The sequence below is a fragment of the Protopterus annectens genome, chromosome 13.part0, assembly GCF_019279795.1.
Source record: "Protopterus annectens isolate FY-2018-M chromosome 13.part0, PAN1.0, whole genome shotgun sequence".
NCBI classification, from domain to species: domain Eukaryota; kingdom Metazoa; phylum Chordata; order Ceratodontiformes; family Protopteridae; genus Protopterus; species Protopterus annectens.
The window spans coordinates 1038443474-1038457694 of NC_056747.1; the positions used below are offsets into that span (position 1 = coordinate 1038443474).

Below are 14221 nucleotides of genomic sequence, written 5' to 3' on the forward strand. Positions count from 1 at the left end.
GCATTTGTAAAAAGAGTTCTAACTTGTCTAGGGTACACCATAAACGAAAAGAAATCACAACTGGTACCCTCTCAAAAAATTACATTCCTTGATTCAAGCTTGAATACAACTGCCCAGATGACTTACCTTATGCCAGAAAAGCAAATTCAGTTGATGACTTACTTCAAACAGGTGGCCACCAAAACCCTGCTATCTGCAAGACAAATTCTGCAAGCCTTGGGGTTCATGGCCTCCTGCATTTTTCTAATTCCATATGCAAGACTGCATATGAGGAAACTTCAGTGGTACTTAAAAAGTATATGGAGTCAACATTGTCACAGCCTGGAAACAATGATTCCTATTATACCTTGCCTGCAACTAGAGTTCCTATGGTGGGCAGAGGCCTGCCACCAGAACAAGGGACTGCCATTCACTCCACCCCCTGCCTCCCAAACCCTTACTACAGATGTATCAGACTATGCTTGGGGGGGCTTATCTAGCAGGGGGGCTTATCTAGCAGGGAAGTGCATTCAGGGCAAAAATGCACCTACATATCAGAAAGAGATGCTAGCTGTACAGAATGCACTGACAGCCTTCATCCAGGACAACTAATGATAAAGACAGAGAACACTACAGATGTCCTTCAAGAATGCAACTGCAGTCCTGACATATGGGTTGTCCTGCCTCAGGCAGCCCCTCGGTCGGCCGGATTCCAAAGTCTGGGTCCGGCGTCGGCTGATGTCGCCTCTTCCCCGACGTCAGAGTGGCTGGGGTATAAAAGCATCAGGCGACGCCATCTTCTTCAGTCTTTCTTGCCGCGCAGTGCCCGAAGCAGAAGCAGTTCGCAAGTGCCGGTCGGCCAGCTCCTGTTTTTTCAGTTACCGAAGTCATCAAAAGCTAAGTACCCGTTGAGAACCTTTTCTTGCCTCAGCCGATGTCAGATAAAACTGCAAAAGTTAATAATTGTTTGTCTTGTGGTAAACAAATACCTCATAAGGACTTCCATTCTTACTGCCTTCCCTGCCTGGGCCCAGACCACGACGTCTCGGCCTGTGCTTGCTTCAATAAGCGCACTCTCAGGCGCCGGGCAGAATTTGCTGAAGACTTTTTTGTGGAAAATTTCTCCTATATCATGCCGTCGGAACAACCGACAACACATATTTCCAAAAAACGGAAGGACCGGGACAGTCATTCTCGGCCCGCGACTTCCACCAACGACATGCCAAAGCCTACCGCGAGTGCATCGGTCTCTTTGGAGGCGGTAATTCAACCGCTCCAGACCAACGACACCGCTTTACCGCACATTTCGGTCCCGGAGGTTACCCCGGTGCCGGTTGTTGATGTTCTTCATTCCACATTGCTGCAGTCCTAACTATTGGGTAGTCCGCTGTCCAGTCAGCCCGAATACCAAAGTATAAGGCTGACGTCGGTCAGGGCGCATTAGACTGACGTCAATACGTCAGGGTACTAATGCGCATGACCGACGCCATATCCTTAGTCTTTTTTGCCGCATGGTCCGATGCAGAAGCAATTTTGCGAGTGCAGGTTGGCGTTCTGAAATTTTCTGAAGTCGGAGTTTCAGACCGAATCAAAGTTGGCTAAGTACCCCGTTGGGGAACATTTTGGTTTTTTCTTGCCTCAGTATTTAACCGGATGTCAGAAAAAGTGAATAACTGTATTTCTTGTGGGAAACAGATACCTCATAGGGATTACCTTACCTTGTGTGTACCTTGTTTAGGGCCTGAGCACGACGTTGTTGGATGCCGCTCTTGTGCTAGATTTAACAAACGCACTATTAAGAGAAGGTTAGACTGTGCCAGGTTAGTGTTTGGGAAGCGTTGCAATTATAAAATGCCGTCGGATGTTCCGCCGCCCGCTACGGCCAAAAAGAGCAAGGACAAAACAGCAAAGCCTAGGGTTGATGAACCGGCAGTCTCAGACGTCGGTTCTTTAGAAGGCTCAGTGGAGCCAGAGGTTTTGCCAGGAGTTTCTTTGGAGTCTCAGGCAGAGACTTTACTGTTACAGGATGTGCCTTCTCAGGAGGTAGGCCAGGCTGAAGGGGCTTCTCAGGTAACTGTTCTTCCCTCTCTTCCCAAGGTAGTTAGAGCCTCTCCTTCTGTTTCCAAAACTTCTTTGAGAGGTAGGCCAAGTTTAGCTTCAGTGGGGGCTTCTCCTAGCACTTCAGGTTCTGTGCCTAAGAAACATATGCTCAAAATGGCAGAAGATTTGATTACTATGATTAGAGGTTCTATGCCCCCTCCTGATAAGAGGCCTCGGGTGGAACCTGAGTTTGAGAGTTTTGAACAGTGTTCAGAGGCTTCTGAGTCTTCTGCGGAAGATTTGCAAGAGTATCCTCCTTATTCTGATTCTGATGTGGATGATTCCACTCCTACAGCTTCTCCTCCAGAGGATTTCTCATTTTCAGAGACTCTGCATTCCATGCGGGAACACTTTAAATGGGAAGGCCAGGATTACTCTGATTCCAGGAAAAGGCTTAGGGAATTCTTGTTTTTACCCCAGCATAGGCCCTTTGCTATGCCTCCTGTGTTGAATGTGGTGGAAGATGTTTTTGCGGAGGCTTCCCTGAATCCTGATTCTTTGCCTCCTGCTCCTGTTAAACCTGATAGGTACTATAGGGTGCCTGAAGCTCATAAGTATCTTTTTAAGAGTCCTAGGGCAGACCCGGAAACTGTTTCTCAGGGACCTAAAGGTGTTAAGGCCTCTGTTGTTAAAAACCCTGTTCCCACTGATAAAGAGGCAAGGGCTTTGGATAGATGGGGAAAGAAAGTGTATACTTCTTCCACTTTAGCCATGAGGGCGTTGAATTGTCAATTTCACATGCTAAAATATCAGACTTATCTCCTTTCACAATTGAAATCTAAGGTGGATGCTTTGGGGAAGGTATTGAGTGTAAAGAGTTGCTGGATTTAGTTCATGTGTCTGAACAAGTGGGTAAGCATTCTTTGCAATGTGGTTTTGATGCTGTACAGGCCTCCTCGAGGGTGGCTGCCACTAGTTCTGTTCTTCGCAGGCATGCCTGGTTGAGGGATCAGAATTTAGCTGAGCATGTTAAGACAAGGATTTTGGATGCTCCTTTACAGTCTGATGTGTTGTTTGGTTCACCTGTGGAAGCAGTTTTAAAGAAAATGGAGGACAAAGCTAAGTCTATGCAAACTGTTAAAGATTTTTGCAGGTACAGCCACCGAAATTTAGTAGAAATTGGCCTACTAAGGGATGGACATATCCTGCTTATGATTCCCAGTCTAGGGGTAGGTCTAGACGTGGTAGGGGCAGAGCTCAAGGTTCTTTTAGGCCTAGAACGGGGAGTTCACCTGCTCAGACTTCTGGTGAGGGCAGGGGTCAGTCCTTTCGTAAACAGACCCAATGACCTGCCTTTTCGGCTGCCAGTAGTTTCTCGTCTGGCAGCTCCTCTGGGAGGAAGACTGTCTCTTTTCAAAGAAAATTGGGATTTAATTACTCAAGACAGATGGGTGTTGGATATCATTCACCACGGTTACAGGTTTTATTTCCATACATTGCCCCCTTTCAAAGGCATGCCAGACGTTCCTTCTCCACAAAGTCAAGAGGCTCACAAGCAAATTTCTCAGTTACTCCAAATAGGGGCCATTCAGCCAGTCCCTGTATCAGAAAGGGGCCTAGGATTTTATTCTCGCCTGTTCCTAGTACCAAAGAAGGGGAACACGTGGAGACCAATTTTGGATTTATCTCTCCTCAACACTTATCTGGACATTCCCAAGTTCAAGATGTTGACGTTACAACAGCTTTTACCTCTGCTGGGCAAAGATCACTGGATGGTAACTTTAGATCTCAAGGAAGCTTACCTTCATGTGCCTATAAGACTAAGTTGCAGGAGGTATCTGCGTTTTCGAGCTGGAAATTCTCATTATCAGTTCTCTGCATTGCCCTTTGGCTTATCTACTGCGCCCAGAGTATTCACAAAGGTTCTGGCTCCAGTGATAGCTTACTTCAGGCTACAAGGAATTCAAATCTATCCTTACTTGGACGACTGCCTGATTCTGGCTCAAGAAAAGGAAGACCTTCTACAGCATCTGGAACATGTTATAGCAGTGCTAAGATGCCTAGGGTATTCTGTGAACGAAATAAAGTCCAGTCTAGTACCCTCTCAAGACATGTGCTTTCTGGGTGTGGGACTGAATACAGCAGCCCAGATGGCCTTTTTAACCCCGGACAAACAACAGAGTCTATCACTTTACTTCCATCAACTATCTCATCAGTCCATGCTGACTGCAAGGACAGTCCTTCAAGCATTAGGGTTCATGGCATCTTGTATTCTGGTGCTTCCCAATGCCAAACTGCATATGTGGAAGCTACAATGGTATCTCAAAAATGTATGGACACAGCACTGCCAGGATTTGGACACTGTCATTCAAATAATACCTTGCCTTCAAAAAGAATTTTTGTGGTGGGCTCAGGAATGTCACCTAAACAAGGGACTCTCTGTGACCCGGCCAGAGGCGAGTCAGATTTTAACGACAGATGCCTCGGACATTGCTTGGGGAGCTCATCTAAATGGAAAGTGGATACAAGACAAGTGGCCTGCCAGACTACAGCATCTACATATCAACATGAAGGAGATGTTAGCAGTCCAGTTTGCATTAATGGCTTTCAAGGAGTTACTTCTTCCAGGGCAGGTGTTGATTCTAACAGACAACACAACTGTCATGTGGTACATCAACAAACAAGGGGGAACACATTCTTATCCTCTATGCAGGCAAGCAATGATTTTATGGGAGACTGCGCTCAGCTTGCAACTAACTCTTCAGGCAAGGTTTCTGCCGGAGCACAGAACTCCTTAGCAGATGTGTTAAGCAGACAAATCATGGATCCCCACGAGTGGAAACTGGATCTTCATGTATTTCAGAAATTGACAGTGTCCTGGGGAACTCCAGACATAGATCTGTTCGCTTCTCCACTAAACCACCAGCTGCCACAGTTTTGCACAAAGGGGTTTCATCACACAGCTTGGAAAGTGGATGCTCTGGCTTTCAGTTGGAAAAATCTTCATGTGTATGCCTTTCCACCTCTACCTCTTCTTCCAAAGGTGCTCTTAAAGGTCAGACAAGACAAGCCAAGGATGATTTTAATAGCTCCAGATTGGCCTCGGCAGCACTGGTACCCATTACTGAGGAGTCTGGTAAGGAAGCCTCCATGGCCTTTACCCTTGATTCCACACCTATTGTCTCAGAAGGACGGTCATCTGCTCAATGTCAAGCTTCAATCTCTTCATCTAACAGCCTGGCATATTCTGTTTTGAAAGACAGCAGGTCTCAACTTCCTCAACAAGTTTTAAATGTGATTATGGAAGCTAGAAGACCTAGTACGAGGAAAGTCTACGCAGAAAAATGGAAGAGATTTTTATTTTGGAGTACAGCAAAGAATTTGGAGATTTCTGAGCCTAATTTGAGTGTGGCTCTTCAATATCTTACTGAGTTATTGGACAAAGGTTTGTCCTTCTCTTCCATTAAGATTCATGCTGCAGCAATTTCAGCTCACTATGATTGTGACCCACCATTGTTTTCGCATCCTTTGTTCAAGCAGTTTCTCAGAGGGGCAAAGAATATAAGACCCCCACGTAGAGCTCCTACTCCTGCTTGGGATCTCAATTTTGTGTTGGAAAAACTTACTCTACAACCTTTTGAGCCTGCGGCTACTGCTGAATTGAAATACTTGTCATGGAAGACTGCTTTTCTGTTGGCTATTACTTCTGCAAGAAGGGTGTCTGAGTTGCAGGCCCTTATGGCAGTAGAGCCCTTTTGATTTTCCATAAGGATAGGGTATCATTACGTACTAATCCTTCTTTTATGCCTAAGGTGGTTTCTAGTGTGGCTTTAAACCAAACTATTCATTTGCCTACTTTTTATACAGACCCCCAAAATAAAGGGGAAAAGATTTTGCACACTTTAGATGTGCACAGGCAATTGCGTTATTATTTGAGCAGGACTAAGGATTTTAGGCAGTCTCAGCAGTTGTTTGTTTCTTTTGCTTTGAGTTCGCAGGGCAAGCCTGTGTCAAAACAAACTATTTCTAGGTGGATTGGGTTTTGCATTGCATTTTGTTATTCCCATCATGGCAAGGAGATTCCAGCTGGGATTAGGCCTCATTCCACTAGGGCTACTGCCACTTCAACAGCATTTCTAAGGGGGGTGGCAACTAAGGATATTTTGGAGGCAGCTACTTGGAGTTCAGTGCATACTTTCTCTAAGCATTATCACCTTCCTCTCTACTCTAAGTCCAGGGCTGGTTTTGCCACAGCTATTTTGCAAGGCATGTTGTCAGCTCCTGCTTCTTTATGATTTGCCAGCCTCCCTTACCTCTGCTTTGGGATTCTACCCAATAGTTAGGACTGCAGCAATGTGGAGTGAAGAACATAGTACAGTTTTGTACCTACCATAAATGTAGATGTTCGAGGATCCACATTGCTGCAGTCCAATTTACTCCCTCCTTCCCCTCTGTGTTTAGGGGTGGTTGTGTAGGTGAGGTTTTATGCTGATATTTTTGTATATATTGTACGTATTTTTGGTGCAGGTATATTGGGCCTTGTCTTTTTAGGGTCTTCTGACATCTGGGGCAAGAAAAGACTGAGGATATGGCGTCGGTCATGCGCATTAGTACCCTGACGTATTGACGTCAGTCTAATGCGCCCTGACCGACGTCAGCCTTATACTTTGGTATTCGGGCCGACTGGACAGCGGACTACCCAATAGTTAGGACTGCAGCAATGTGGATCCTCGAACATCTACATTTATGGTAGGTACAAAACTGTACTTTTTTCCTCCTGAAACTGAAGCCCAGGACTTACCTGACACCATACCGTTGGATAAAGTTACTCCAGCACGTGGGGCAGCTTGGCCTCCGGTCCCTGTGTCCATCAAGGCCTACACACGTGCTAAGGCTTCCAGCCAGGCTAAGGCTCACCCTCCTAAATCCTTTTCCCAGGGTTCCACTTCTGATAAACAGATCATGGCTTTAGCTGCAGATCTAATTTCTTTAATCAGAGGCTCTCAGGCACATCCAGACAGGTTCTCAGCCGCCTGCAGATAAAAGGCCTAGGGTTGAGCAGACAGAAACCCTTTCCTCAGATGAAGCCTCTGGGGACTCAGACCATTCAGATTCCCAGGAAGAAACCTTCCAGGCCTACGAGGATTCTGATGCTGATGAATCCATTCCCTCTGCCTCTCCTCCAGAGGATATTTCTTTCGGGGAAATTCTCCACTCCATGAGAGAGCATTTTCAGTGGCAGGGCCAGGATTTCTCTGACTCCAGGAAAAGGCTACGTACTTTCCTTAAGTTACCCCAGCACAGGCCTTTAGCTATTCCACCAGTGTTAGATGTATTGGATGATGTGTACTCAGACTACAGTGCTTCCCCTGATTCTCTCCCTCCTGCTCCTGTCAAGCCAGACCGATATTACAGGGTTCCCAAACCTCATAAGCATCTCTTTAAGGCCCACTCTGTGGATCTAGAAACTATTTCTCAGGGGCCCAAAGGAGTGGCCACCTCCACGGCCAAAAACCCTTTGCCCGCAGACAGGGAATCTAGGTCCTTGGAGAGATGGGGCAAAAAAGTTTATACCTCAACCACCCTTGCCATGAGGGCACTTAACTGTCTTTTTCATATGTTTCAGTATCAGGATTTCTTGATGGATGATTTGCAGAAAAAGTTAGCCTCTCCTGAGCCTTTAGATAGAAAGGCCTTGCAGGATTTGGTTCATAATACTCAGCAGGTTAGCAATCATTTTCTTCAGTGTGGTTATGATGCATTGGAAGCTTCATGTAGGGCAGCTATGACAGGGGCCGTCATCGTAGACATGCTTGGTTGAAAGAACAGGCATTGCCAGATCATGTTAAAGTAAAGCTCCTAGATGCACCTCTGGAAAAACAGAAGCTTTTTGGTGCTAATGCACAGGATGTGTTGAAATCTATTGAGGAAAAGGCTAAATCAGTACAAACAGTCAAAGATTTCCTCCAGGTTCAGCCACCGAGGTTCAGCAGGAATTGGCCTTCAAAGAATTGGTCCTTTCCAGACACTGACAAGTTCCAAAGGGGAAAAAACAGGCGTGCTCGAGGTAGAGGGCAATACCGAGGCTCCCACAGGCCGCCAATGGCAACCAACTAATCAGAGAAGTGGCAGGGACTTCTACTGCTCCACAGGGACAATCACAATGACTTGACTTTGACACCGACCAAGGCTCAAAGAGAAGCACCTTTAGGCGGAAAATTATCCTTATTTTCAAAGAATTGGCACGTTTTAACAAAGGACAAATGGATTCTGGACATAATAGACAAAGGTTACAGGTTCTACTTCCATACCTTACCAACAAGACAAGGCATGCCAAACCTGCCACAAAATCAAAGGGCATAGGCACTCATACAAGTTTCAAACCTGTTACAGATCAAAGCAATAGAAAAGGTTCCTCCTCAGGAACAAGGTCCGGGATTCTACTCAAGACTGTGTTCCTTGTTCCAAGAAAAGAAAAGCAATGGAGGCCTATACTGGACTTGTCTGCTCTAAACACTTTTCTCATTGTGCCAAAATTCAAAATGCTGACGTTACAGCAGCTTCTTCCCATGCTGGGCAAGGGGTCTTGGCTGGTTACTCTGGACCTCAAGGAGGCATACCTGCATGTCCCAATCAGACACAGTTGCAGAAGATGCCTCAGATTTCTTGCAGGGTCAGAGCATTATCAATTCTCAGCATTGCCGTTTGGCTTATCTACTGTGCCCAGAGTATTCACGAAATGCATGGCATCAGTAATTGCACATTGCAGACTCCAGGGGATCCAAATTTACCCTTACCTGGACGACTGCCTTATACAAGCGGACAGCAAACAAGCCTTGATAAGAAACTTGGACTATGTCATACACTTACTACAGGCTTTGGGATACACAGTCAACATTCAAAAATCAAGACTACTGCCATCCCAACAAATAATTTTTCTAGGAGCCAAACTGGACACAAACTCACAAATGGCTTTCCTCACAGAAGAAAAACAAGAACAATTACCAGATTACTTCAAAAGTCTAGCAAAGCTCACCCAGATGACTGCAAGGAAAATCCTGCAGGCCCTGGGTTTCATGGCATCTTGCATTCTTCTGATTCCACTGGCAAGACTACACATGAGAAAACTACAATGGTACCTAAAAAGTTTATGGTCTCAACACAGCCACAACTTAGAAGAAATTATACCACTCATTCCATGTCTTCAAAAGGAATTTTTGTGGTGGGCACAAGCGAGTCAATTAAACAAAGGCATGTCTTTCAACAAACCTCAAGCAAGTCAAACCATTACAACAGACGCCTCAGATCATGGATGGGGGGCGCACATGGAGGGCAGATGCATGCAAGGGCAATGGGCTCCCCGGGAAATGCATCTGCACATAAATCTAAAAGAGATGTTGGCAGTGATTCATGCAATCGAGGCCTTCGGAAAAAAAAAAAAATTTCTTCAGCAAGGTCACCTGCTAATAAAGACAGACAACACCACTGTCATGTGGTACATAAACAAACAGGGAGGCACTCATTCTTACCCCCTCTGCAGACTAACAATGACTCTTTGGGAAAAGGCCCTGAAACTGAACTTACAGTTGCAATCCCAGTTTGTTCCAGGCAAGGACAATGTTCTGGCGGACAGTCTAAGCAGAAACATTTTGGACCTGCACGAATGGATGCTGCATCCAGACATTTTTTCACAAATAACTCCTGCATGGGGAAGGCTGGACATAGATCTCTTTGCCTCTCACCTCAATCATCATCTGAAGAAGTTCTGTTCGAGGACACACCATCCTCAAGCCTGGAGAATGAATGCTCTCTCCTTCAGCTGGAATTCTCTGACAATCTATGCATTCCCACCTCTACCATTAATGACCAAGGTGTTACTGAAGATCAAAGCAGAACAACCGAAAGGTATTTTGATAGCTCCAGACTGGCCAAGGCAGCACTGGTATCCATTACTAAGGAGCATATCTCTCACCAAGCCGTGACCCCTGCCTCAATGGCCTCTGCTTCTAACTCAGCACAAATACAGGACTGTTCATCCCAACCTGCAAACTTTGCAGCTGACAGCTTGGAGGGTCCCATGACTTCCACCCATATCTCTCTCTCCAAAAAAGTTCAAGAGATCTTACTGGAAGCATGCAGACCTTCCACCAGAAAAACTTATTCAGCCAAATGGAAGAGATTCATCACCTGGAATGCCAACAAGGGTCAGGATGCATCAGTAATAAGCATGCCACAGATACTAGAATACTTGGCAGAAATGCTTCATAGTGGCCTTTCATATTCTTCCATAAAAATACACGCTTCAGCAATCTCAGCAAAATACAACTGCGATCCACCTGTGTTTTCGCATTCTTTGCTAAGACAGTTTCTAAGAGGGATAAAGAATATCAAACCTCCCAGGAAACCACCAGTGCCTGCATGGGTCCTCAACTTCGTCTTGGAAAAATTAACTCTTCCTCCTTTTGAGCCAGCAGCATCTTCAGAAATGCAATTTCTCTCCTGGAAAACAGTTTTTCTGTTGGCAGTTACCTCAGCAAGAAGAGTCTCGGAGATGCAGGCCCTCATGGCAGTACCTCCATTCCTCATTTTTCATCAGTACAGAGTTTCTTTAAGAACCAATCCTTCATTCATGCCAAAAGTGATATCCGGGGTTTCTCTAAATCAAGCAATTCACCTGCCTACTTTCTTTCCCAATCCTCAAAATAAAGGGGAAAAGCTGCTGCACACTTTGGACATACACAGACAATTACGCTACTACTTGGACAGAACAAAGGCCAACAGAAAGTCTGACCAACTATTTGTAGCTTACGCTGCTGGAGTGCAAGGAAAGGCAATTTCCAAACAAACAATTTCAAAATGGATTGGACACTGCATCAGATTCTGTTACTCTTTCCATGGGAAAGGTGTGCCAACCGATATCAGGCCACACTCCACCAGAGCTATAGCCACCTCCACAGCCTTTCTAAGAGGGGTGGCTACAAAGGACATTCTAGAAGCTGCTACATGGAGCTCCGTGCATACATTTTCCAAACACTACAACCTGCCTTTATACTCCAGATCCTGAGCAGGCTTTGCTTCGGCAGTCCTGCAGGGCATTTTAGCTACACCATCTTTTTCTTAGATCCTACCACCCCCAGCTTGGCTATGGTATTCAACCCATATGTCAGGACTGCAGTTGCATTCTTGAAGGACATAGTACAGTTTTGTACCTACCATAAATGTAGATGTCCGATAGATATGCAACTGCAGTCAGGTTTACCCTCCCTCCTACCCCTCTGTAATTTACTTTTTTGGGTCCACTACCTTCCAACTTAGCTGGGGATAGCTTTTATGGTGTTTCCGTTTATTACTATTGTGCATGTCTGGAATTTTATCCATTCTCTAAATTTAGCCTTCCTTGGAGGGCACCTGGCATCTGGGGCAAGAAACACTGAAGAAGATGGCGTCGCCTGATGCTTTTATACCCCAGCAGCTCTGACGTCGGGGAAGAGGCGACATCAGCCGACGCCGGGCCCAGACTTTGGAATCCGGCCGACTGAGGGGCTGCCTGAGGCAGGACAACCCGTATCAGGACTGCAGTTGCATATCTATCAGACATCTACATTTATGGTAGGTACAAAACTGTACTTTATGTGGTACATAAACAAGCAGGGGGGTACACATTCCTACTCCCTTTGCAGACTAGCCATGGCATTGTGGAACACTGTCTTGACCTATCAAATACAACTACAAGCTCAATTCCTGCCAGGAAAGCTAAATACTCTGGCAGCTGAAGTAAGCGGAAATCTTATAGACCCACACAAGTGGAAACTGGAACCACAAATTTTCAACATGTTGACATGCAAATGGGGGAGCCCAGACATAGATCTTTTTGCCTCACAATTCTGCACAAGAATTCATCACAAAAAAGCTTGGAATGTGGATGCTCTATCATTCAGCTTGAAAAACATTTTGGTCTATGCTTTTTCCCCTCTGCCTCTGCTCTCCAACTCACCCTACTAAAGGTCAAACTGGACAACCCAAAAATGATTGATTGCTGCAGCCTCGCCAACACTGGTACCCACTCCTGTGCCTTCCTCCATGGCACCTGCCTCAGACACCTTACCTACTGTCTCAGCAGAACTACCAAATTCTGCACACTCTGCTCCAAACTTTGAATCTTGCAGCGTGGCTAATCAAATTAATTTCACTCTTGGCATCCCTCAGTAAACCTGTGTCATTTTGGAGGCTAGAAGGCCTAGTACTGGAGAATCTTATGCTGACAAATGGAAAAGATTCAGTGCCTGTAACCATTCACAAGGAATAAGCACAGCAATGCCCAATATTCCTCAGATTCTGCAATACTTAAATGAGATGCTTCACAAGGGCCTATCATTTCTTCCATAAAAGTCCATGCCTCTGCCATTTCAGCTCATTGCAACACAGAACCTCCCCTCTTCTCTCATCCTCTGCTAAAGCAGCATCTCAGAGGGGCCAAAAATGTAATACCTCCCAGGAGAGCACCTACTCCTGCATGGGACCTCAATTTTGTTTTGGAAAAACTTACTCTCCCTCCTTTTGAGCTAGCTGCTACTGCGGACCTAAAATTTCTCTCCTGGAAAACAGCTTACCTTTTAGCAGTCAATTCAGCTAGAAGGATTTCAGAATTACAGGCTCTTATGGCAGTGGAGCCTTTCATTATTTTTCATCCGGACAGGGGGGGCTCTCAGGACCAGTCCATCTTTCATACCTAAGGTGGTATCCAGTGTGGCTCTTAATCAGACCATTCATCTGCCAACTTTCTTCCCCAATCCACAGAACAAGGGTGAGCGGATTCTGCATTCATTGGATGTATACATACAACTTAGATTTTACTTAAACAGGACGAAATCTCTAAAAATCTGAACAACTACTGGTGGCATTTGCTGCAGGGGTAGAGGGAAAGGCGGTTTCAAAGCAGACTATTTCCAAATGGATAAGCCATTGCATTTGTTTCTGCTATATGCACCATGGTAAACCTATCCCCAAGGGAATCAAATCTCATTCCACCAGGGCTGCATCTACTTCTGCAGCCTTTCTCAGAGGGGTTCCTACCAGAGACATTCTAGAAGCTGCTACCTGGAGCTCAGTTCATACATTCACCAAACATTACCATTTACCTCTCTTCTCCAAATCCACAGCTGGCTTTGCCACTGCTGTCCTGCAGGGCCTTATAGCTGCTCCTAATGCTGTATAATTCCGTCCTCCCAACCATAGCTTTGGTTTTCTACCCTAATGTAATGACTGCAACAGTGAAACACGAAGAACATAGTACATTTGTGTACACCTACCATAAATGTAGATGCTAGAGTATATTCACGGTTGCAGTCCTGGTTACCTACCCTCCAGCCCCCTGTTTTTCTATTACTATACGTCTCCTTTCTTTTACTATGCTTAAAAGCCTTTTTGGTGTATTTGCTTTTGTTTGGAGGTATATTTTTTTTGTGTTTTAAATTATATGCATAGATATATACATATATTTTTTTGCTCCCCATTTGGGGGGCACCTGACATCTGGGGCAAGAAAACAGGATGTAATGGCGTCTGCTGCATGTTTTATACCCCTGATGACCTGCCGTCATGGAAGAAGGAACAGCAACCGACGCAGGACCCAAGACTGTTAATCAGGCCGACTGAGGGCAACCTGCCAGCAGATTACCCAAATGTAATGACTGCAACAGTGAATACGCTCGAACATCTACATTTTATGGTAAGTGTATACAGTTGTATTTTCTTCCTATTTAAAATGCAGAACAAAGTCCACATTAAGCTACATAAACCACATAGTTAGACTTAGTGTATCTACTTAATAAATTAATTTTATAACTTTAGCTGTCACTACTATTTTTTCAGTTTAGCCAAGGGCAATTACCACAAGCTTTCCACCAGACCAGATTTTCTCTCTCACAAGACAAGGGAGTAGAATTTAAAAAAAAAACAAAAAACGAAGAGTTCCTAACCTACAAATATTTAATAAAGCAGTAAATTCAAAACTTTCACGTAAAAGCATTACTTCCTCAAGTATTCATTAATTCTTGCAAATAACACACTACATTAAAGATGTAAAGTCACATGTCTAAAGTCAAAGTGGTTAGAAAAACATTTTATATAGCCCACCTAATCATAAAGGGATTCACATCTAGATCAGGGGAGGTCATCGTGCCTCTACTCATCCCTCATCAGGC

At 45.0% G+C, this 14221-nt stretch overlaps 1 protein-coding gene across 1 annotated transcript in view; it reads left to right on the forward strand.

Annotated features, from left to right (window-relative positions):
* Positions 1-14221, forward strand: part of PSMD3 (proteasome 26S subunit, non-ATPase 3) — an 816031-nt gene that overhangs the window by 263491 nt on the left and 538319 nt on the right. The window lies entirely within an intron of this gene.